At 46.9% G+C, this 24,610-nt stretch overlaps 1 protein-coding gene across 1 annotated transcript in view; it reads left to right on the top strand.

Moving 5' to 3' along the window:
* LOC133545176 (collagen alpha-2(IX) chain-like) overlaps positions 1-21,185 on the top strand; it is a 107,178-nt gene extending 85,993 nt beyond the window's left edge. Inside the window, exon 9 of the mRNA XM_061890556.1 lies at positions 20,500-21,185. The gene's annotated coding sequence lies outside the window, so the exon portion shown is untranslated. The remainder of the gene's footprint in view (positions 1-20,499) is intronic.
* Positions 21,186-24,610: the final 3,425 nt, after the last annotated feature.

Here is a 24,610-nt window from a genome sequence, read left to right on the forward strand (position 1 = left end):
CTGCGTCATCCTGGTCTCCAGTCGTGGTAGCCATGTGGGGGTCAGGTGACACCAGCGAAGTGATTTGGGTCTCCGCATGTTTTAGGGTGTCAAGAGTCAATTTTGAGCCCAACTTTTTCTTGGCCCAATTGGAAGCGATGAAGAAAGCGGACCTCCATTTTGAATCAATTTGGGTGGTCAGTTTGTCCATTTCAATTTTTATGGAATTTAAATAATGCTTCCTTAATATGCCAATTGTTGTGTCAGCCCAATTTTTTGCATTCACTGAGATCAAAGCCTGCGTGCCGGCATTGTTTTGTGCAGGCTTGATCATGATAGTCAGTGTTTGAACCATTCTTTTGATGGTTGGTGGCCAATTATGATTATTAATATTTTTTTGATGATGCATCATAATTATGATGTTTTGCATGCATCTAGTTTGGAGGCCAAAATGATTGTCTTGGGGGCTACCTCCCTGTGGTGTTCTGTAGCCTAAATGGCCGCTCTTGTGTGGCCCAGAGTGAGAGTCAGGACCATGTGGTTGTGGGCTAACAGTTAGCATTAATGGCGGCCGTCCGAATGGCATGGCCTGGGTCGATTGATTTGACCCAAATAGCGGCTGCATCCGCACAAATTCGGACATTATATGAATAAAAGATATGCTACAGTAATGGGAGGTAGCCAAAATGTGCACATGGGCAGTAAAAATAGAAAAATATAATCCAAGGAAAAGGTCCAAAAGTTCGAAAAAATAGCACTATTTATTTACAAACTATGACACATCCATGCAACGTTTCGGTAAGAATAACCTTCATCAGGCGTGATGTGCCATAGAAAAGGAAAGAGGAAATAAAAGTTAAATGCTTACAGAGTGCGGGAGTCTTCTCTCATCGATCACAAGCAGCAAAGTGAAGTCAGGTGAACTTTTTTGTTTTTTTCACACAAACATTCAACAGGCGTTTATAAATAGGTCAATGCTGCCATCTGGTGGACAAAGCCGCTCATCACAATGCAGTGCCATATAAACCTGTATAAAACTGTAAAATGTAAGAAATAATGACAAATAATGATAAATAAAATACAGGAAAAACACCTTAGATATTCTTTGTCCCATTGGGAGTTTCAAAAGACAATCTAGGTGGCAGAGAACTTCATCCAGGAACCTGTTGTTTTACCACAGTCACCATGAATTATATTGTTATGCCTTAAGCCTTGAATTATTGTGCACAATTACAAACAAGGTTAGGGTTAGGATGAGAATAGGGCCAGGGCTATGATAGGGCCAGGACTATGGTTAGGTTTAGGAAAAAGTTCTCTGCAGCCCATGTGCACTAGAATGCACCTTAGTTATGAGTGTCCAGCATGGATTATCAAATAGCATAACTAGGTGCGAGAGAAAACTGTGACCCTAGAAAAGTTGTACAACAAGTTTTAAAAGGGTGATGAAATAGTACAGTGTCTCTGTAGTCCCAAGACAAAAAGTGACAATTGAATTGAATATGACAATTGTGCCTGTGTAGGTTTACAGGACTTGGATATGTTGTCAATTAACCTGTGGATTGTTTACAGGAATTGAATGTGTTGTGAATTAACCTGTTAAATTTTTACAGGAATTGGATATGCTATTAATTGACCTGTGTAATGTTTACAGGAATCATTTTTGTTAATTATTAACCTGTGCATGTTTACAGGAATGATTTATGTTAATTGTTCACCTGTGCAATTTTTACAGGAATTTGGTAGTGGAGGCCCCCAACAGAGACCCCAGAGGGACCCACGCAAAGCAAGGCGCCAACCCGGCGACGGGGGGGAGGCACGGGCTGATTAGGTTTAGAGGAGGGTGTGAAAAATAGAGAGATAGAGAGAGAGAGAGAGAAAGAAAAAGGGGGGGAGGGGTGTGTGCACTGTCCATCTATCCCCCCGCCAAGGTGACGCCCCGCCAAACACGGGAACCCCCGAGGACCCTGCAAGAGGCACATCAACACATAAGGGCAGGTCAGACATATGCAAATGAGCCAAAATAGTGCAAATCAGACATATGTAGGTGAGACACATTTTTTCACCTGTTTAGTTACAATAATTTTACCAGATTGTTTACTGGAGTAGGGCACCCCATGTGGGATAGGCCAGTCCACTGTCGGAACCACCGTGTCAGCACATCGGTGAGGTCGGTGCTGGGCTGTCGCTCTGGTTCGACAGGGATGGTATACGAGATGTATTCAGGAGGCCGGATCAGTTCAGCACTCGTGCGCTTCAACCTCTCCGTCCCTAGTCGCCTGCAGGTGGGAGGGGGTTCATAATAAGTCCGGTTTCGTACCTGGGGGGGCCGGGGTCCCACGGTCCAAGGTCTCCGGTCGATCACGGGACGTCTGCAGGGTAACCCTTTACTGCCGTATTCTTGCGTCACAGAAGGGGGGCAGGTAGCCTCAGCGTGTATCGTGGACGGTTGTGGAGTCGTGGGAACAGCCGGTGCCGCGCCGGTAGAAGGACGGAACTCGCCATGGATCTCCGCCTGGGCCCGAGGTTTCGGGGGTGGATCGGGGGGAGTCGCCGGTGTGACGTCATCGGTCGGTCCTGATGGTGTTGCTCGTCCTGCGTCATCCTGGTCTCCAGTCGTGGTAGCCATGTGGGGGTCAGGTGACACCAGCGAAGTGATTTGGGTCTCCGCATGTTTTAGGGTGTCAAGAGTCAATTTTGAGCCCAACTTTTTCTTGGCCCAATTGGAAGCGATGAAGAAAGCGGACCTCCATTTTGAATCAATTTGGGTGGTCAGTTTGTCCATTTCAATTTTTATGGAATTTAAATAATGCTTCCTTAATATGCCAATTGTTGTGTCAGCCCAATTTTTTGCATTCACTGAGATCAAAGCCTGCGTGCCGGCATTGTTTTGTGCAGGCTTGATCATGATAGTCAGTGTTTGAACCATTCTTTTGATGGTTGGTGGCCAATTATGATTATTAATATTTTTTTGATGATGCATCATAATTATGATGTTTTGCATGCATCTAGTTTGGAGGCCAAAATGATTGTCTTGGGGGCTACCTCCCTGTGGTGTTCTGTAGCCTAAATGGCCGCTCTTGTGTGGCCCAGAGTGAGAGTCAGGACCATGTGGTTGTGGGCTAACAGTTAGCATTAATGGCGGCCGTCCGAATGGCATGGCCTGGGTCGATTGATTTGACCCAAATAGCGGCTGCATCCGCACAAATTCGGACATTATATGAATAAAAGATATGCTACAGTAATGGGAGGTAGCCAAAATGTGCACATGGGCAGTAAAAATAGAAAAATATAATCCAAGGAAAAGGTCCAAAAGTTCGAAAAAATAGCACTATTTATTTACAAACTATGACACATCCATGCAACGTTTCGGTAAGAATAACCTTCATCAGGCGTGATGTGCCATAGAAAAGGAAAGAGGAAATAAAAGTTAAATGCTTACAGAGTGCGGGAGTCTTCTCTCATCGATCACAAGCAGCAAAGTGAAGTCAGGTGAACTTTTTTGTTTTTTTCACACAAACATTCAACAGGCGTTTATAAATAGGTCAATGCTGCCATCTGGTGGACAAAGCCGCTCATCACAATGCAGTGCCATATAAACCTGTATAAAACTGTAAAATGTAAGAAATAATGACAAATAATGATAAATAAAATACAGGAAAAACACCTTAGATATTCTTTGTCCCATTGGGAGTTTCAAAAGACAATCTAGGTGGCAGAGAACTTCATCCAGGAACCTGTTGTTTTACCACAGTCACCATGAATTATATTGTTATGCCTTAAGCCTTGAATTATTGTGCACAATTACAAACAAGGTTAGGGTTAGGATGAGAATAGGGCCAGGGCTATGATAGGGCCAGGACTATGGTTAGGTTTAGGAAAAAGTTCTCTGCAGCCCATGTGCACTAGAATGCACCTTAGTTATGAGTGTCCAGCATGGATTATCAAATAGCATAACTAGGTGCGAGAGAAAACTGTGACCCTAGAAAAGTTGTACAACAAGTTTTAAAAGGGTGATGAAATAGTACAGTGTCTCTGTAGTCCCAAGACAAAAAGTGACAATTGAATTGAATATGACAATTGTGCCTGTGTAGGTTTACAGGACTTGGATATGTTGTCAATTAACCTGTGGATTGTTTACAGGAATTGAATGTGTTGTGAATTAACCTGTTAAATTTTTACAGGAATTGGATATGCTATTAATTGACCTGTGTAATGTTTACAGGAATCATTTTTGTTAATTATTAACCTGTGCATGTTTACAGGAATGATTTATGTTAATTGTTCACCTGTGCAATTTTTACAGGAATTTGGTAGTGGAGGCCCCCAACAGAGACCCCAGAGGGACCCACGCAAAGCAAGGCGCCAACCCGGCGACGGGGGGGAGGCACGGGCTGATTAGGTTTAGAGGAGGGTGTGAAAAATAGAGAGATAGAGAGAGAGAGAGAGAAAGAAAAAGGGGGGGAGGGGTGTGTGCACTGTCCATCTATCCCCCCGCCAAGGTGACGCCCCGCCAAACACGGGAACCCCCGAGGACCCTGCAAGAGGCACATCAACACATAAGGGCAGGTCAGACATATGCAAATGAGCCAAAATAGTGCAAATCAGACATATGTAGGTGAGACACATTTTTTCACCTGTTTAGTTACAATAATTTTACCAGATTGTTTACTGGAGTAGGGCACCCCATGTGGGATAGGCCAGTCCACTGTCGGAACCACCGTGTCAGCACATCGGTGAGGTCGGTGCTGGGCTGTCGCTCTGGTTCGACAGGGATGGTATACGAGATGTATTCAGGAGGCCGGATCAGTTCAGCACTCGTGCGCTTCAACCTCTCCGTCCCTAGTCGCCTGCAGGTGGGAGGGGGTTCATAATAAGTCCGGTTTCGTACCTGGGGGGGCCGGGGTCCCACGGTCCAAGGTCTCCGGTCGATCACGGGACGTCTGCAGGGTAACCCTTTACTGCCGTATTCTTGCGTCACAGAAGGGGGGCAGGTAGCCTCAGCGTGTATCGTGGACGGTTGTGGAGTCGTGGGAACAGCCGGTGCCGCGCCGGTAGAAGGACGGAACTCGCCATGGATCTCCGCCTGGGCCCGAGGTTTCGGGGGTGGATCGGGGGGAGTCGCCGGTGTGACGTCATCGGTCGGTCCTGATGGTGTTGCTCGTCCTGCGTCATCCTGGTCTCCAGTCGTGGTAGCCATGTGGGGGTCAGGTGACACCAGCGAAGTGATTTGGGTCTCCGCATGTTTTAGGGTGTCAAGAGTCAATTTTGAGCCCAACTTTTTCTTGGCCCAATTGGAAGCGATGAAGAAAGCGGACCTCCATTTTGAATCAATTTGGGTGGTCAGTTTGTCCATTTCAATTTTTATGGAATTTAAATAATGCTTCCTTAATATGCCAATTGTTGTGTCAGCCCAATTTTTTGCATTCACTGAGATCAAAGCCTGCGTGCCGGCATTGTTTTGTGCAGGCTTGATCATGATAGTCAGTGTTTGAACCATTCTTTTGATGGTTGGTGGCCAATTATGATTATTAATATTTTTTTGATGATGCATCATAATTATGATGTTTTGCATGCATCTAGTTTGGAGGCCAAAATGATTGTCTTGGGGGCTACCTCCCTGTGGTGTTCTGTAGCCTAAATGGCCGCTCTTGTGTGGCCCAGAGTGAGAGTCAGGACCATGTGGTTGTGGGCTAACAGTTAGCATTAATGGCGGCCGTCCGAATGGCATGGCCTGGGTCGATTGATTTGACCCAAATAGCGGCTGCATCCGCACAAATTCGGACATTATATGAATAAAAGATATGCTACAGTAATGGGAGGTAGCCAAAATGTGCACATGGGCAGTAAAAATAGAAAAATATAATCCAAGGAAAAGGTCCAAAAGTTCGAAAAAATAGCACTATTTATTTACAAACTATGACACATCCATGCAACGTTTCGGTAAGAATAACCTTCATCAGGCGTGATGTGCCATAGAAAAGGAAAGAGGAAATAAAAGTTAAATGCTTACAGAGTGCGGGAGTCTTCTCTCATCGATCACAAGCAGCAAAGTGAAGTCAGGTGAACTTTTTTGTTTTTTTCACACAAACATTCAACAGGCGTTTATAAATAGGTCAATGCTGCCATCTGGTGGACAAAGCCGCTCATCACAATGCAGTGCCATATAAACCTGTATAAAACTGTAAAATGTAAGAAATAATGACAAATAATGATAAATAAAATACAGGAAAAACACCTTAGATATTCTTTGTCCCATTGGGAGTTTCAAAAGACAATCTAGGTGGCAGAGAACTTCATCCAGGAACCTGTTGTTTTACCACAGTCACCATGAATTATATTGTTATGCCTTAAGCCTTGAATTATTGTGCACAATTACAAACAAGGTTAGGGTTAGGATGAGAATAGGGCCAGGGCTATGATAGGGCCAGGACTATGGTTAGGTTTAGGAAAAAGTTCTCTGCAGCCCATGTGCACTAGAATGCACCTTAGTTATGAGTGTCCAGCATGGATTATCAAATAGCATAACTAGGTGCGAGAGAAAACTGTGACCCTAGAAAAGTTGTACAACAAGTTTTAAAAGGGTGATGAAATAGTACAGTGTCTCTGTAGTCCCAAGACAAAAAGTGACAATTGAATTGAATATGACAATTGTGCCTGTGTAGGTTTACAGGACTTGGATATGTTGTCAATTAACCTGTGGATTGTTTACAGGAATTGAATGTGTTGTGAATTAACCTGTTAAATTTTTACAGGAATTGGATATGCTATTAATTGACCTGTGTAATGTTTACAGGAATCATTTTTGTTAATTATTAACCTGTGCATGTTTACAGGAATGATTTATGTTAATTGTTCACCTGTGCAATTTTTACAGGAATTTGGTAGTGGAGGCCCCCAACAGAGACCCCAGAGGGACCCACGCAAAGCAAGGCGCCAACCCGGCGACGGGGGGGAGGCACGGGCTGATTAGGTTTAGAGGAGGGTGTGAAAAATAGAGAGATAGAGAGAGAGAGAGAGAAAGAAAAAGGGGGGGAGGGGTGTGTGCACTGTCCATCTATCCCCCCGCCAAGGTGACGCCCCGCCAAACACGGGAACCCCCGAGGACCCTGCAAGAGGCACATCAACACATAAGGGCAGGTCAGACATATGCAAATGAGCCAAAATAGTGCAAATCAGACATATGTAGGTGAGACACATTTTTTCACCTGTTTAGTTACAATAATTTTACCAGATTGTTTACTGGAGTAGGGCACCCCATGTGGGATAGGCCAGTCCACTGTCGGAACCACCGTGTCAGCACATCGGTGAGGTCGGTGCTGGGCTGTCGCTCTGGTTCGACAGGGATGGTATACGAGATGTATTCAGGAGGCCGGATCAGTTCAGCACTCGTGCGCTTCAACCTCTCCGTCCCTAGTCGCCTGCAGGTGGGAGGGGGTTCATAATAAGTCCGGTTTCGTACCTGGGGGGGCCGGGGTCCCACGGTCCAAGGTCTCCGGTCGATCACGGGACGTCTGCAGGGTAACCCTTTACTGCCGTATTCTTGCGTCACAGAAGGGGGGCAGGTAGCCTCAGCGTGTATCGTGGACGGTTGTGGAGTCGTGGGAACAGCCGGTGCCGCGCCGGTAGAAGGACGGAACTCGCCATGGATCTCCGCCTGGGCCCGAGGTTTCGGGGGTGGATCGGGGGGAGTCGCCGGTGTGACGTCATCGGTCGGTCCTGATGGTGTTGCTCGTCCTGCGTCATCCTGGTCTCCAGTCGTGGTAGCCATGTGGGGGTCAGGTGACACCAGCGAAGTGATTTGGGTCTCCGCATGTTTTAGGGTGTCAAGAGTCAATTTTGAGCCCAACTTTTTCTTGGCCCAATTGGAAGCGATGAAGAAAGCGGACCTCCATTTTGAATCAATTTGGGTGGTCAGTTTGTCCATTTCAATTTTTATGGAATTTAAATAATGCTTCCTTAATATGCCAATTGTTGTGTCAGCCCAATTTTTTGCATTCACTGAGATCAAAGCCTGCGTGCCGGCATTGTTTTGTGCAGGCTTGATCATGATAGTCAGTGTTTGAACCATTCTTTTGATGGTTGGTGGCCAATTATGATTATTAATATTTTTTTGATGATGCATCATAATTATGATGTTTTGCATGCATCTAGTTTGGAGGCCAAAATGATTGTCTTGGGGGCTACCTCCCTGTGGTGTTCTGTAGCCTAAATGGCCGCTCTTGTGTGGCCCAGAGTGAGAGTCAGGACCATGTGGTTGTGGGCTAACAGTTAGCATTAATGGCGGCCGTCCGAATGGCATGGCCTGGGTCGATTGATTTGACCCAAATAGCGGCTGCATCCGCACAAATTCGGACATTATATGAATAAAAGATATGCTACAGTAATGGGAGGTAGCCAAAATGTGCACATGGGCAGTAAAAATAGAAAAATATAATCCAAGGAAAAGGTCCAAAAGTTCGAAAAAATAGCACTATTTATTTACAAACTATGACACATCCATGCAACGTTTCGGTAAGAATAACCTTCATCAGGCGTGATGTGCCATAGAAAAGGAAAGAGGAAATAAAAGTTAAATGCTTACAGAGTGCGGGAGTCTTCTCTCATCGATCACAAGCAGCAAAGTGAAGTCAGGTGAACTTTTTTGTTTTTTTCACACAAACATTCAACAGGCGTTTATAAATAGGTCAATGCTGCCATCTGGTGGACAAAGCCGCTCATCACAATGCAGTGCCATATAAACCTGTATAAAACTGTAAAATGTAAGAAATAATGACAAATAATGATAAATAAAATACAGGAAAAACACCTTAGATATTCTTTGTCCCATTGGGAGTTTCAAAAGACAATCTAGGTGGCAGAGAACTTCATCCAGGAACCTGTTGTTTTACCACAGTCACCATGAATTATATTGTTATGCCTTAAGCCTTGAATTATTGTGCACAATTACAAACAAGGTTAGGGTTAGGATGAGAATAGGGCCAGGGCTATGATAGGGCCAGGACTATGGTTAGGTTTAGGAAAAAGTTCTCTGCAGCCCATGTGCACTAGAATGCACCTTAGTTATGAGTGTCCAGCATGGATTATCAAATAGCATAACTAGGTGCGAGAGAAAACTGTGACCCTAGAAAAGTTGTACAACAAGTTTTAAAAGGGTGATGAAATAGTACAGTGTCTCTGTAGTCCCAAGACAAAAAGTGACAATTGAATTGAATATGACAATTGTGCCTGTGTAGGTTTACAGGACTTGGATATGTTGTCAATTAACCTGTGGATTGTTTACAGGAATTGAATGTGTTGTGAATTAACCTGTTAAATTTTTACAGGAATTGGATATGCTATTAATTGACCTGTGTAATGTTTACAGGAATCATTTTTGTTAATTATTAACCTGTGCATGTTTACAGGAATGATTTATGTTAATTGTTCACCTGTGCAATTTTTACAGGAATTTGGTAGTGGAGGCCCCCAACAGAGACCCCAGAGGGACCCACGCAAAGCAAGGCGCCAACCCGGCGACGGGGGGGAGGCACGGGCTGATTAGGTTTAGAGGAGGGTGTGAAAAATAGAGAGATAGAGAGAGAGAGAGAGAAAGAAAAAGGGGGGGAGGGGTGTGTGCACTGTCCATCTATCCCCCCGCCAAGGTGACGCCCCGCCAAACACGGGAACCCCCGAGGACCCTGCAAGAGGCACATCAACACATAAGGGCAGGTCAGACATATGCAAATGAGCCAAAATAGTGCAAATCAGACATATGTAGGTGAGACACATTTTTTCACCTGTTTAGTTACAATAATTTTACCAGATTGTTTACTGGAGTAGGGCACCCCATGTGGGATAGGCCAGTCCACTGTCGGAACCACCGTGTCAGCACATCGGTGAGGTCGGTGCTGGGCTGTCGCTCTGGTTCGACAGGGATGGTATACGAGATGTATTCAGGAGGCCGGATCAGTTCAGCACTCGTGCGCTTCAACCTCTCCGTCCCTAGTCGCCTGCAGGTGGGAGGGGGTTCATAATAAGTCCGGTTTCGTACCTGGGGGGGCCGGGGTCCCACGGTCCAAGGTCTCCGGTCGATCACGGGACGTCTGCAGGGTAACCCTTTACTGCCGTATTCTTGCGTCACAGAAGGGGGGCAGGTAGCCTCAGCGTGTATCGTGGACGGTTGTGGAGTCGTGGGAACAGCCGGTGCCGCGCCGGTAGAAGGACGGAACTCGCCATGGATCTCCGCCTGGGCCCGAGGTTTCGGGGGTGGATCGGGGGGAGTCGCCGGTGTGACGTCATCGGTCGGTCCTGATGGTGTTGCTCGTCCTGCGTCATCCTGGTCTCCAGTCGTGGTAGCCATGTGGGGGTCAGGTGACACCAGCGAAGTGATTTGGGTCTCCGCATGTTTTAGGGTGTCAAGAGTCAATTTTGAGCCCAACTTTTTCTTGGCCCAATTGGAAGCGATGAAGAAAGCGGACCTCCATTTTGAATCAATTTGGGTGGTCAGTTTGTCCATTTCAATTTTTATGGAATTTAAATAATGCTTCCTTAATATGCCAATTGTTGTGTCAGCCCAATTTTTTGCATTCACTGAGATCAAAGCCTGCGTGCCGGCATTGTTTTGTGCAGGCTTGATCATGATAGTCAGTGTTTGAACCATTCTTTTGATGGTTGGTGGCCAATTATGATTATTAATATTTTTTTGATGATGCATCATAATTATGATGTTTTGCATGCATCTAGTTTGGAGGCCAAAATGATTGTCTTGGGGGCTACCTCCCTGTGGTGTTCTGTAGCCTAAATGGCCGCTCTTGTGTGGCCCAGAGTGAGAGTCAGGACCATGTGGTTGTGGGCTAACAGTTAGCATTAATGGCGGCCGTCCGAATGGCATGGCCTGGGTCGATTGATTTGACCCAAATAGCGGCTGCATCCGCACAAATTCGGACATTATATGAATAAAAGATATGCTACAGTAATGGGAGGTAGCCAAAATGTGCACATGGGCAGTAAAAATAGAAAAATATAATCCAAGGAAAAGGTCCAAAAGTTCGAAAAAATAGCACTATTTATTTACAAACTATGACACATCCATGCAACGTTTCGGTAAGAATAACCTTCATCAGGCGTGATGTGCCATAGAAAAGGAAAGAGGAAATAAAAGTTAAATGCTTACAGAGTGCGGGAGTCTTCTCTCATCGATCACAAGCAGCAAAGTGAAGTCAGGTGAACTTTTTTGTTTTTTTCACACAAACATTCAACAGGCGTTTATAAATAGGTCAATGCTGCCATCTGGTGGACAAAGCCGCTCATCACAATGCAGTGCCATATAAACCTGTATAAAACTGTAAAATGTAAGAAATAATGACAAATAATGATAAATAAAATACAGGAAAAACACCTTAGATATTCTTTGTCCCATTGGGAGTTTCAAAAGACAATCTAGGTGGCAGAGAACTTCATCCAGGAACCTGTTGTTTTACCACAGTCACCATGAATTATATTGTTATGCCTTAAGCCTTGAATTATTGTGCACAATTACAAACAAGGTTAGGGTTAGGATGAGAATAGGGCCAGGGCTATGATAGGGCCAGGACTATGGTTAGGTTTAGGAAAAAGTTCTCTGCAGCCCATGTGCACTAGAATGCACCTTAGTTATGAGTGTCCAGCATGGATTATCAAATAGCATAACTAGGTGCGAGAGAAAACTGTGACCCTAGAAAAGTTGTACAACAAGTTTTAAAAGGGTGATGAAATAGTACAGTGTCTCTGTAGTCCCAAGACAAAAAGTGACAATTGAATTGAATATGACAATTGTGCCTGTGTAGGTTTACAGGACTTGGATATGTTGTCAATTAACCTGTGGATTGTTTACAGGAATTGAATGTGTTGTGAATTAACCTGTTAAATTTTTACAGGAATTGGATATGCTATTAATTGACCTGTGTAATGTTTACAGGAATCATTTTTGTTAATTATTAACCTGTGCATGTTTACAGGAATGATTTATGTTAATTGTTCACCTGTGCAATTTTTACAGGAATTTGGTAGTGGAGGCCCCCAACAGAGACCCCAGAGGGACCCACGCAAAGCAAGGCGCCAACCCGGCGACGGGGGGGAGGCACGGGCTGATTAGGTTTAGAGGAGGGTGTGAAAAATAGAGAGATAGAGAGAGAGAGAGAGAAAGAAAAAGGGGGGGAGGGGTGTGTGCACTGTCCATCTATCCCCCCGCCAAGGTGACGCCCCGCCAAACACGGGAACCCCCGAGGACCCTGCAAGAGGCACATCAACACATAAGGGCAGGTCAGACATATGCAAATGAGCCAAAATAGTGCAAATCAGACATATGTAGGTGAGACACATTTTTTCACCTGTTTAGTTACAATAATTTTACCAGATTGTTTACTGGAGTAGGGCACCCCATGTGGGATAGGCCAGTCCACTGTCGGAACCACCGTGTCAGCACATCGGTGAGGTCGGTGCTGGGCTGTCGCTCTGGTTCGACAGGGATGGTATACGAGATGTATTCAGGAGGCCGGATCAGTTCAGCACTCGTGCGCTTCAACCTCTCCGTCCCTAGTCGCCTGCAGGTGGGAGGGGGTTCATAATAAGTCCGGTTTCGTACCTGGGGGGGCCGGGGTCCCACGGTCCAAGGTCTCCGGTCGATCACGGGACGTCTGCAGGGTAACCCTTTACTGCCGTATTCTTGCGTCACAGAAGGGGGGCAGGTAGCCTCAGCGTGTATCGTGGACGGTTGTGGAGTCGTGGGAACAGCCGGTGCCGCGCCGGTAGAAGGACGGAACTCGCCATGGATCTCCGCCTGGGCCCGAGGTTTCGGGGGTGGATCGGGGGGAGTCGCCGGTGTGACGTCATCGGTCGGTCCTGATGGTGTTGCTCGTCCTGCGTCATCCTGGTCTCCAGTCGTGGTAGCCATGTGGGGGTCAGGTGACACCAGCGAAGTGATTTGGGTCTCCGCATGTTTTAGGGTGTCAAGAGTCAATTTTGAGCCCAACTTTTTCTTGGCCCAATTGGAAGCGATGAAGAAAGCGGACCTCCATTTTGAATCAATTTGGGTGGTCAGTTTGTCCATTTCAATTTTTATGGAATTTAAATAATGCTTCCTTAATATGCCAATTGTTGTGTCAGCCCAATTTTTTGCATTCACTGAGATCAAAGCCTGCGTGCCGGCATTGTTTTGTGCAGGCTTGATCATGATAGTCAGTGTTTGAACCATTCTTTTGATGGTTGGTGGCCAATTATGATTATTAATATTTTTTTGATGATGCATCATAATTATGATGTTTTGCATGCATCTAGTTTGGAGGCCAAAATGATTGTCTTGGGGGCTACCTCCCTGTGGTGTTCTGTAGCCTAAATGGCCGCTCTTGTGTGGCCCAGAGTGAGAGTCAGGACCATGTGGTTGTGGGCTAACAGTTAGCATTAATGGCGGCCGTCCGAATGGCATGGCCTGGGTCGATTGATTTGACCCAAATAGCGGCTGCATCCGCACAAATTCGGACATTATATGAATAAAAGATATGCTACAGTAATGGGAGGTAGCCAAAATGTGCACATGGGCAGTAAAAATAGAAAAATATAATCCAAGGAAAAGGTCCAAAAGTTCGAAAAAATAGCACTATTTATTTACAAACTATGACACATCCATGCAACGTTTCGGTAAGAATAACCTTCATCAGGCGTGATGTGCCATAGAAAAGGAAAGAGGAAATAAAAGTTAAATGCTTACAGAGTGCGGGAGTCTTCTCTCATCGATCACAAGCAGCAAAGTGAAGTCAGGTGAACTTTTTTGTTTTTTTCACACAAACATTCAACAGGCGTTTATAAATAGGTCAATGCTGCCATCTGGTGGACAAAGCCGCTCATCACAATGCAGTGCCATATAAACCTGTATAAAACTGTAAAATGTAAGAAATAATGACAAATAATGATAAATAAAATACAGGAAAAACACCTTAGATATTCTTTGTCCCATTGGGAGTTTCAAAAGACAATCTAGGTGGCAGAGAACTTCATCCAGGAACCTGTTGTTTTACCACAGTCACCATGAATTATATTGTTATGCCTTAAGCCTTGAATTATTGTGCACAATTACAAACAAGGTTAGGGTTAGGATGAGAATAGGGCCAGGGCTATGATAGGGCCAGGACTATGGTTAGGTTTAGGAAAAAGTTCTCTGCAGCCCATGTGCACTAGAATGCACCTTAGTTATGAGTGTCCAGCATGGATTATCAAATAGCATAACTAGGTGCGAGAGAAAACTGTGACCCTAGAAAAGTTGTACAACAAGTTTTAAAAGGGTGATGAAATAGTACAGTGTCTCTGTAGTCCCAAGACAAAAAGTGACAATTGAATTGAATATGACAATTGTGCCTGTGTAGGTTTACAGGACTTGGATATGTTGTCAATTAACCTGTGGATTGTTTACAGGAATTGAATGTGTTGTGAATTAACCTGTTAAATTTTTACAGGAATTGGATATGCTATTAATTGACCTGTGTAATGTTTACAGGAATCATTTTTGTTAATTATTAACCTGTGCATGTTTACAGGAATGATTTATGTTAATTGTTCACCTGTGCAATTTTTACAGGAATTTGGTAGTGGAGGCCCCCAACAGAGACCCCAGAGGGACCCACGCAAAGCAAGGCGCCAACCCGGCGACGGGGGGGAGGCACGGGCTGATTAGGTTTAGAGGAGGGTGTGAAAAATAGAGAGATAGAGAGAGAGAGAGAGAAAGAAAAAGGGGGGGAGGGGTGTGTGCACTGTCCATCTATCCCCCCGCCAAGGTGACGCCCCGCCAAACACGGGAACCCCCGAGGACCCTGCAAGAGGCACATCAACACATAAGGGCAGGTCAGACATATGCAAATGAGCCAAAATAGTGCAAATCAGACATATGTAGGTGAGACACATTTTTTCACCTGTTTAGTTACAATAATTTTACCAGATTGTTTACTGGAGTAGGGCACCCCATGTGGGATAGGCCAGTCCACTGTCGGAACCACCGTGTCAGCACATCGGTGAGGTCGGTGCTGGGCTGTCGCTCTGGTTCGACAGGGATGGTATACGAGATGTATTCAGGAGGCCGGATCAGTTCAGCACTCGTGCGCTTCAACCTCTCCGTCCCTAGTCGCCTGCAGGTGGGAGGGGGTTCATAATAAGTCCGGTTTCGTACCTGGGGGGGCCGGGGTCCCACGGTCCAAGGTCTCCGGTCGATCACGGGACGTCTGCAGGGTAACCCTTTACTGCCGTATTCTTGCGTCACAGAAGGGGGGCAGGTAGCCTCAGCGTGTATCGTGGACGGTTGTGGAGTCGTGGGAACAGCCGGTGCCGCGCCGGTAGAAGGACGGAACTCGCCATGGATCTCCGCCTGGGCCCGAGGTTTCGGGGGTGGATCGGGGGGAGTCGCCGGTGTGACGTCATCGGTCGGTCCTGATGGTGTTGCTCGTCCTGCGTCATCCTGGTCTCCAGTCGTGGTAGCCATGTGGGGGTCAGGTGACACCAGCGAAGTGATTTGGGTCTCCGCATGTTTTAGGGTGTCAAGAGTCAATTTTGAGCCCAACTTTTTCTTGGCCCAATTGGAAGCGATGAAGAAAGCGGACCTCCATTTTGAATCAATTTGGGTGGTCAGTTTGTCCATTTCAATTTTTATGGAATTTAAATAATGCTTCCTTAATATGCCAATTGTTGTGTCAGCCCAATTTTTTGCATTCACTGAGATCAAAGCCTGCGTGCCGGCATTGTTTTGTGCAGGCTTGATCATGATAGTCAGTGTTTGAACCATTCTTTTGATGGTTGGTGGCCAATTATGATTATTAATATTTTTTTGATGATGCATCATAATTATGATGTTTTGCATGCATCTAGTTTGGAGGCCAAAATGATTGTCTTGGGGGCTACCTCCCTGTGGTGTTCTGTAGCCTAAATGGCCGCTCTTGTGTGGCCCAGAGTGAGAGTCAGGACCATGTGGTTGTGGGCTAACAGTTAGCATTAATGGCGGCCGTCCGAATGGCATGGCCTGGGTCGATTGATTTGACCCAAATAGCGGCTGCATCCGCACAAATTCGGACATTATATGAATAAAAGATATGCTACAGTAATGGGAGGTAGCCAAAATGTGCACATGGGCAGTAAAAATAGAAAAATATAATCCAAGGAAAAGGTCCAAAAGTTCGAAAAAATAGCACTATTTATTTACAAACTATGACACATCCATGCAACGTTTCGGTAAGAATAACCTTCATCAGGCGTGATGTGCCATAGAAAAGGAAAGAGGAAATAAAAGTTAAATGCTTACAGAGTGCGGGAGTCTTCTCTCATCGATCACAAGCAGCAAAGTGAAGTCAGGTGAACTTTTTTGTTTTTTTCACACAAACATTCAACAGGCGTTTATAAATAGGTCAATGCTGCCATCTGGTGGACAAAGCCGCTCATCACAATGCAGTGCCATATAAACCTGTATAAAACTGTAAAATGTAAGAAATAATGACAAATAATGATAAATAAAATACAGGAAAAACACCTTAGATATTCTTTGTCCCATTGGGAGTTTCAAAAGACAATCTAGGTGGCAGAGAACTTCATCCAGGAACCTGTTGTTTTACCACAGTCACCATGAATTATATTGTTATGCCTTAAGCCTTGAATTATTGTGCACAATTACAAACAAGGTTAGGGTTAGGATGAGAATAGGGCCAGGGCTATGATAGGGCCAGGACTATGGTTAGGTTTAGGAAAAAGTTCTCTGCAGCCCATGTGCACTAGAATGCACCTTAGTTATGAGTGTCCAGCATGGATTATCAAATAGCATAACTAGGTGCGAGAGAAAACTGTGACCCTAGAAAAGTTGTACAACAAGTTTTAAAAGGGTGATGAAATAGTACAGTGTCTCTGTAGTCCCAAGACAAAAAGTGACAATTGAATTGAATATGACAATTGTGCCTGTGTAGGTTTACAGGACTTGGATATGTTGTCAATTAACCTGTGGATTGTTTACAGGAATTGAATGTGTTGTGAATTAACCTGTTAAATTTTTACAGGAATTGGATATGCTATTAATTGACCTGTGTAATGTTTACAGGAATCATTTTTGTTAATTATTAACCTGTGCATGTTTACAGGAATGATTTATGTTAATTGTTCACCTGTGCAATTTTTACAGGAATTTGGTAGTGGAGGCCCCCAACAGAGACCCCAGAGGGACCCACGCAAAGCAAGGCGCCAACCCGGCGACGGGGGGGAGGCACGGGCTGATTAGGTTTAGAGGAGGGTGTGAAAAATAGAGAGATAGAGAGAGAGAGAGAGAAAGAAAAAGGGGGGGAGGGGTGTGTGCACTGTCCATCTATCCCCCCGCCAAGGTGACGCCCCGCCAAACACGGGAACCCCCGAGGACCCTGCAAGAGGCACATCAACACATAAGGGCAGGTCAGACATATGCAAATGAGCCAAAATAGTGCAAATCAGACATATGTAGGTGAGACACATTTTTTCACCTGTTTAGTTACAATAATTTTACCAGATTGTTTACTGGAGTAGGGCACCCCATGTGGGATAGGCCAGTCCACTGTCGGAACCACCGTGTCAGCACATCGGTGAGGTCGGTGCTGGGCTGTCGCTCTGGTTCGACAGGGATGGTATACGAGATGTATTCAGGAGGCCGGATCAGTTCAGCACTCGTGCGCTTCAACCTCTCCGTCCCTAGTCGCCTGCAGGTGGGAGGGGGTTCATAATAAGTCCGGTTTCGTACCTGGGGGGGCCGGGGTCCCACGGTCCAAGGTCTCCGGTCGATCACGGGACGTCTGCAGGGTAACCCTTTACTGCCGTATTCTTGCGTCACAGAAGGGGGGCAGGTAGCCTCAGCGTGTATCGTGGACGGTTGTGGAGTCGTGGGAACAGCCGGTGCCGCGCCGGTAGAAGGACGGAACTCGCCATGGATCTCCGCCTGGGCCCGAGGTTTCGGGGGTGGATCGGGGGGAGTCGCCGGTGTGACGTCATCGGTCGGTCCTGATGGTGTTGCTCGTCCTGCGTCATCCTGGTCTCCAGTCGTGGTAGCCATGTGGGGGTCAGGTGACACCAGCGAAGTGATTTGGGTCTCCGCATGTTTTAGGGTGTCAAGAGTCAATTTTGAGCCCAACTTTTTCTTGGCCCAATTGGAAGCGATGAAGAAAGCGGACCTCCATTTTGAATCAATTTGGGTGGTCAGTTTGTCCATTTCAATTTTTATGGAATTTAAATAATGCTTCCTTAATATGCCAATTGTTGTGTCAGCCCAATTTTGGATTCACTGAGATCAAAGCCTGCGTGCCGGCATTGTTTTGTGCAGGCTTGATCATGATAGTCAGTGTTTGAACCATTCTTTTGATGGTTGGTGGCCAATTATGATTATTAATATTTTTTTGATGATGCATCATAATTATGATGTTTTGCATGCATCTAGTTTGGAGGCCAAAATGATTGTCTTGGGGGCTACCTCCCTGTGGTGTTCTGTAGCCTAAATGGCCGCTCTTGTGTGGCCCAGAGTGAGAGTCAGGACCATGTGGTTGTGGGCTAACAGTTAGCATTAATGGCGGCCGTCCGAATGGCATGGCCTGGGTCGATTGATTTGACCCAAATAGCGGCTGCATCCGCACAAATTCGGACATTATATGAATAAAAGATATGCTACAGTAATGGGAGGTAGCCAAAATGTGCACATGGGCAGTAAAAATAGAAAAATATAATCCAAGGAAAAGGTCCAAAAGTTCGAAAAAATAGCACTATTTATTTACAAACTATGACACATCCATGCAACGTTTCGGTAAGAATAACCTTCATCAGGCGTGATGTGCCATAGAAAAGGAAAGAGGAAATAAAAGTTAAATGCTTACAGAGTGCGGGAGTCTTCTCTCATCGATCACAAGCAGCAAAGTGAAGTCAGGTGAACTTAGGGTTAGGGTTAGGGTTAGGGTTAGGGTTAGGGTTAGGGTTAGGGTTAGGGTTAGGGTTAGGGTTAGGGTTAGGGTTAGGGTTAGGGTTAGGGTTAGGGTTAGGGTTAGGGTTAGGGTTAGGGTTAGGGTTAGGGTTAGGGTTAGGGTTAGGGTTAGGGTTAGGGTTAGGGTTAGGGTTAGGGTTAGGGTTAGGGTTAGGGTTAGGGTTAGGGTTAGGGTTAGGGTTAGGGTTAGGGTTAGGGTTAGGGTTAGGGTTAGGGTTAGGGTTAGGGTTAGGGTTAGGGTTAGGGTTAGGGTTAGGGTTAGGGTTAGGGTTAGGGTTAGGGTTAGGGTTAGGGTTAGGGTTAGGGTTAGGGTTAGGGTTAGGGTTAGGGTTAGGGTTAGGGTTAGGGTTAGGGTTAGGGTTAGGGTTAGGGTTAGGGTTAGGGTTAGGGTTAGGGTTAGGGTTAGGGTTAGGGTTAGGGTTAGGGTTAGGGTTAGGGTTAGGGTTAGGGTTAGGGTTAGGGTTAGGGTTAGGGTTAGGGTTAGGGTTAGGGTTAGGGTTAGGGTTAGGGTTAGGGTTAGGGTTAGGGTTAGGGTTAGGGTTAGGGTTAGGGTTAGGGTTAGGGTTAGGGTTAGGGTTAGGGTTAGGGTTAGGGTTAGGGTTAGGGTTAGGGTTAGGGTTAGGGTTAGGGTTAGGGTTAGGGTTAGGGTTAGGGTTAGGGTTAGGGTTAGGGTTAGGGTTAGGGTTAGGGTTAGGGTTAGGGTTAGGGTTAGGGTTAGGGTTAGGGTTAGGGTTAGGGTTAGGGTTAGGGTTAGGGTTAGGGTTAGGGTTAGGGTTAGGGTTAGGGTTAGGGTTAGGGTTAGGGTTAGGGTTAGGGTTAGGGTTAGGGTTAGGGTTAGGGTTAGGGTTAGGGTTAGGGTTAGGGTTAGGGTTAGGGTTAGGGTTAGGGTTAGGGTTAGGGTTAGGGTTAGGGTTAGGGTTAGGGTTAGGGTTAGGGTTAGGGTTAGGGTTAGGGTTAGGGTTAGGGTTAGGGTTAGGGTTAGGGTTAGGGTTAGGGTTAGGGTTAGGGTTAGGGTTAGGGTTAGGGTTAGGGTTAGGGTTAGGGTTAGGGTTAGGGTTAGGGTTAGGGTTAGGGTTAGGGTTAGGGTTAGGGTTAGGGTTAGGGTTAGGGTTAGGGTTAGGGTTAGGGTTAGGGTTAGGGTTAGGGTTAGGGTTAGGGTTAGGGTTAGGGTTAGGGTTAGGGTTAGGGTTAGGGTTAGGGTTAGGGTTAGGGTTAGGGTTAGGGTTAGGGTTAGGGTTAGGTTAGGGTTAGGGTTAGGGTTAGGGTTAGGGTTAGGGTTAGGGTTAGGGTTAGGGTTAGGGTTAGGGTTAGGGTTAGGGTTAGGGTTAGGGTTAGGGTTAGGTTTAGGGTTGGGGTTGGGGTTGGGGTTAGGGTAAGGGATTAGGGGAATGCACGGTCCGTCAAGGACCGCCAGGGTGGTGCCCAAACTGCGCGCAAGGTCCCGGGGGACCCCGACCAAAAACAACAAGCACACAACGACAACAACGCTAGAGACACTCAATGTTGGAAGCGGCAGCTGTAGTGACCTGCGTGTGTGTTGTTGACCCCTCCAGGTGACCTTTGGGGAGGGGTCGTTGTCGTTGGATGTCAGCGAGTTCGAATGAAAGGTCAGCGTGGCCGTGTCCCGTCTGCTGACATGTGACGACGGCTGTTGCAAGGTGGCAAATGTGCTGACCCTCCGGATGACCTCTCACGTGCCTGGCGCACTTGAGCAGCAGGAAGGGGGTCCCCAAGCGGCGGTCTGAGGGTCTCCTCCATCGCAGGTTCGTCGTACCGTCAGTTGGCTCGCTTTGGTCCTCTGCACCTTGTCCCCGAGCTGCCTTCTTGGGCATTATGCAGTGGGTGGCTCTCTCTGGCTCTTCCTCACGCGGCCTCGAGGTCATGCTGGGGGGGGCCGGATTATCGGGTCGCAGGTTGCTGTGCTGACGGCGGACTCGTTGCGGTATTGTCGAGCCCAGACACACCGTGTAGCTGTCCATCCCTGTGCGCTCGGACGCGCCACAGGCGTGAGGAGGATGCTGATCCGGGGTCAGAGGTCACGTGACTCAAGCAGGATTTGCACCATCTTTTTGACCGCTCCAGCGGGCTGCGTGCCATCTTTTTGACTGCGAGCTGGATGTGTTGTGGACCTCAATGTTCATTAAAATTGTGTTAATCCTCACTGACATTCTTCTTTTTTGTGGCAAAATGGGGAGTGAACCTCTGCACTAATGTGGTTGCATAATGGATAGCAACATTGCTGCTAGTGGGCATGGTGAAGCCGAATTAGCCCAGTGACCTTTAGGGTCATTTAAAGTCAAATAGGGGCCAGCCATTTTGTGGTTGTCATGGCGACTCACCTACGGTGTCCAGGTGTCTCACCGAGGGGTCCGGGGCCTCCAGGCGCGTGCAGGGTCCAATATTCACGGCATGAGAACATTTTGGAAGCAGCAAGAGGTTGTGCAGGTTCAAAAATATTGGTTATTGTGAACCAAAAGCGGCGAGCTACCGCTAATTAGCTGTGGAGCTAAGTAGGCCACAAGCCACAGCCAGACCAAAATAGTGCTCAAAAATGTAAAAATGAAATAAATGAAAAAATAATAATTACCATCCAGATGAACAGGCAACGTTTCGACTTTATTCAGTCTTCATCAGGCCTAAAATGGTACAAACATAATGAGAGGCAGCCAGGCCTCCCAGAGGCATGCATTCCAGCCGGGAGCTGAACTGCCTCTGCCAGCCTACACATGGTGACGTGCTTTTGCACACAAAATGGATGCCGATTTAAAGGGCCAGTGCAGTTATAATCAAAATCACCCGGTGACTGGTATAAAACAGAAATAATATATATATATAGCAAAATGAAACTATATATATGTAAATAAAGACCATTATGGCAAAATTAAAGAAATAATAATGTTATAAATACCATAAATTATGCAGTATCCAATATGGACTTCAAAAACACATAATATGGCAATTTTTGAGAATTACATTGAATCTGTTCCCAATTCTCACCCAATATAGTCCACACAAATATATTTTTTAATGCATATTTGTTTTGCACCTGTGTGTTTCCGGCACGGAGTCCACCCGAGAAAACCCACAAACAGCAGGGCACCCCCCAGGCGGCAGTCCCGAGGCACAGGCGGGTTAGGTTTAGGGTTGGGGTTGGGGTTGGGGTTAGGGTAAGGGATTAGGGGAATGCACGGTCCGTCAAGGACCGCCAGGGTGGTGCCCAAACTGCGCGCAAGGTCCCGGGGGACCCCGACCAAAAACAACAAGCACACAACGACAACAACGCTAGAGACACTCAATGTTGGAAGCGGCAGCTGTAGTGACCTGCGTGTGTGTTGTTGACCCCTCCAGGTGACCTTTGGGGAGGGGTCGTTGTCGTTGGATGTCAGCGAGTTCGAATGAAAGGTCAGCGTGGCCGTGTCCCGTCTGCTGACATGTGACGACGGCTGTTGCAAGGTGGCAAATGTGCTGACCCTCCGGATGACCTCTCACGTGCCTGGCGCACTTGAGCAGCAGGAAGGGGGTCCCCAAGCGGCGGTCTGAGGGTCTCCTCCATCGCAGGTTCGTCGTACCGTCAGTTGGCTCGCTTTGGTCCTCTGCACCTTGTCCCCGAGCTGCCTTCTTGGGCATTATGCAGTGGGTGGCTCTCTCTGGCTCTTCCTCACGCGGCCTCGAGGTCATGCTGGGGGGGGCCGGATTATCGGGTCGCAGGTTGCTGTGCTGACGGCGGACTCGTTGCGGTATTGTCGAGCCCAGACACACCGTGTAGCTGTCCATCCCTGTGCGCTCGGACGCGCCACAGGCGTGAGGAGGATGCTGATCCGGGGTCAGAGGTCACGTGACTCAAGCAGGATTTGCACCATCTTTTTGACCGCTCCAGCGGGCTGCGTGCCATCTTTTTGACTGCGAGCTGGATGTGTTGTGGACCTCAATGTTCATTAAAATTGTGTTAATCCTCACTGACATTCTTCTTTTTTGTGGCAAAATGGGGAGTGAACCTCTGCACTAATGTGGTTGCATAATGGATAGCAACATTGCTGCTAGTGGGCATGGTGAAGCCGAATTAGCCCAGTGACCTTTAGGGTCATTTAAAGTCAAATAGGGGCCAGCCATTTTGTGGTTGTCATGGCGACTCACCTACGGTGTCCAGGTGTCTCACCGAGGGGTCCGGGGCCTCCAGGCGCGTGCAGGGTCCAATATTCACGGCATGAGAACATTTTGGAAGCAGCAAGAGGTTGTGCAGGTTCAAAAATATTGGTTATTGTGAACCAAAAGCGGCGAGCTACCGCTAATTAGCTGTGGAGCTAAGTAGGCCACAAGCCACAGCCAGACCAAAATAGTGCTCAAAAATGTAAAAATGAAATAAATGAAAAAATAATAATTACCATCCAGATGAACAGGCAACGTTTCGACTTTATTCAGTCTTCATCAGGCCTAAAATGGTACAAACATAATGAGAGGCAGCCAGGCCTCCCAGAGGCATGCATTCCAGCCGGGAGCTGAACTGCCTCTGCCAGCCTACACATGGTGACGTGCTTTTGCACACAAAATGGATGCCGATTTAAAGGGCCAGTGCAGTTATAATCAAAATCACCCGGTGAAATATATATATATAGCAAAATGAAACTATATATATGTAAATAAAGACCATTATGGCAAAATTAAAGAAATAATAATGTTATAAATACCATAAATTATGCAGTATCCAATATGGACTTCAAAAACACATAATATGGCAATTTTTGAGAATTACATTGAATCTGTTCCCAATTCTCACCCAATATAGTCCACACAAATATATTTTTTAATGCATATTTGTTTTGCACCTGTGTGTTTCCGGCACGGAGTCCACCCGAGAAAACCCACAAACAGCAGGGCACCCCCCAGGCGGCAGTCCCGAGGCACAGGCGGGTTAGGTTTAGGGTTGGGGTTGGGGTTGGGGTTAGGGTAAGGGATTAGGGGAATGCACGGTCCGTCAAGGACCGCCAGGGTGGTGCCCAAACTGCGCGCAAGGTCCCGGGGGACCCCGACCAAAAACAACAAGCACACAACGACAACAACGCTAGAGACACTCAATGTTGGAAGCGGCAGCTGTAGTGACCTGCGTGTGTGTTGTTGACCCCTCCAGGTGACCTTTGGGGAGGGGTCGTTGTCGTTGGATGTCAGCGAGTTCGAATGAAAGGTCAGCGTGGCCGTGTCCCGTCTGCTGACATGTGACGACGGCTGTTGCAAGGTGGCAAATGTGCTGACCCTCCGGATGACCTCTCACGTGCCTGGCGCACTTGAGCAGCAGGAAGGGGGTCCCCAAGCGGCGGTCTGAGGGTCTCCTCCATCGCAGGTTCGTCGTACCGTCAGTTGGCTCGCTTTGGTCCTCTGCACCTTGTCCCCGAGCTGCCTTCTTGGGCATTATGCAGTGGGTGGCTCTCTCTGGCTCTTCCTCACGCGGCCTCGAGGTCATGCTGGGGGGGGCCGGATTATCGGGTCGCAGGTTGCTGTGCTGACGGCGGACTCGTTGCGGTATTGTCGAGCCCAGACACACCGTGTAGCTGTCCATCCCTGTGCGCTCGGACGCGCCACAGGCGTGAGGAGGATGCTGATCCGGGGTCAGAGGTCACGTGACTCAAGCAGGATTTGCACCATCTTTTTGACCGCTCCAGCGGGCTGCGT

Source organism: Nerophis ophidion, linkage group LG28 (genome assembly GCF_033978795.1).
Source record: "Nerophis ophidion isolate RoL-2023_Sa linkage group LG28, RoL_Noph_v1.0, whole genome shotgun sequence".
Taxonomy (NCBI): Eukaryota; Metazoa; Chordata; class Actinopteri; order Syngnathiformes; family Syngnathidae; genus Nerophis; species Nerophis ophidion.